The sequence below is a fragment of the Poecilia reticulata genome, linkage group LG19 (assembly GCF_000633615.1).
Source record: "Poecilia reticulata strain Guanapo linkage group LG19, Guppy_female_1.0+MT, whole genome shotgun sequence".
Classification (NCBI taxonomy): Eukaryota; Metazoa; Chordata; class Actinopteri; order Cyprinodontiformes; family Poeciliidae; genus Poecilia; species Poecilia reticulata.
In genome coordinates, this window is record NC_024349.1 from 21,657,710 (window position 1) to 21,658,773 (window position 1,064).

The 1,064-nt window shown below is 40.9% G+C and overlaps 1 protein-coding gene across 1 annotated transcript in view; it reads right to left on the bottom strand.

The window, feature by feature from the left end:
- Positions 1 to 1,064, bottom strand: part of LOC103482098 (uncharacterized) — a 37,433-nt gene that overhangs the window by 1,612 nt on the left and 34,757 nt on the right. The window lies entirely within an intron of this gene.

Sequence of the window (1,064 nt, forward strand, 5' to 3'; positions counted from 1 at the left end):
GCATTTTATTTCAAGACCAGTCGAGACCGCAACTGTGAAAATATCACTAAACGTACAGCATACTGTCCAGTTTATTTGTTAACATCTTTGTTTTCAGTGGATGCAAAACGCATCGATTAAAATCCAAGCAATAACCGTGTTTCTGTTACTCCCCCTCACCACCTTTCACTCGCACGCGGAGCTCCAAGACATGCACAGTGATTTTCTCTGAGCGGCAGAAGATGTCTATCTAATCGTCAGTAATATAATAGCGCTGCATAAATCATAAGAAATCCGATGGCGACAACTAACTCAGCAGCACTTCGCTTTCACAGATGGTGGGGACTACGTCTAACTTTTTTCGTCACTTATAAAAGAAGCTCAAAGAAAGGTAAGCTCCGTTGACGTGATGTTGGCAAAGTTAGCTGTACAGAGACACATAAGCATTTGTGATGGAAAAAAAGTTGTTACTCACTGCACTTAATTATTGTGCAGAGGTGTTGACTGACTTGTCGCATATATGGAACAATGCTGTGTCCAAAAGTCTGCAATATAGTGATGTGACATTCAGGAACAGTCTGATTTTTCTGAACGGCTCTTTACTTAGAAAATAGGACCGAAGTGTCACTCAGAGCCGTTCTTTGTTCTTGTAATGCTTTGCGTACACTGCAATAGCTATTATTATTTTGTTTAATCATGTACATTGATATTTTTTTAATTAAWTAAATAAAACACAAGAACAAAAGAGCATGCAGAGCATGCACATTGCTCTATGATCGTTTTCGTTCAAAGTGGCTGTAATGTCTGCCATGGKGTCAGACTACCTGGCTTCATGTAGCAGGAGAGAGGGTGAAAACAGTCACGGTGAGCACCTTGTGCTTAGTTACTTCTTTGTTGCTCCTTGGTCGGTGTTTATAGTTGAGCGTTATTTACCGTCAGGGCATTGCCTCAATTGCTATKTTTAATGGTGYAGACAGTGATGGTTTCTGACATGAGCAATATGGGCAAACACCCAGGGTGTTATCTTTTTAGGGATGGCACGAGACCACCGCGGATTGTAGCACAAAGATGGAAGCACTTTATTT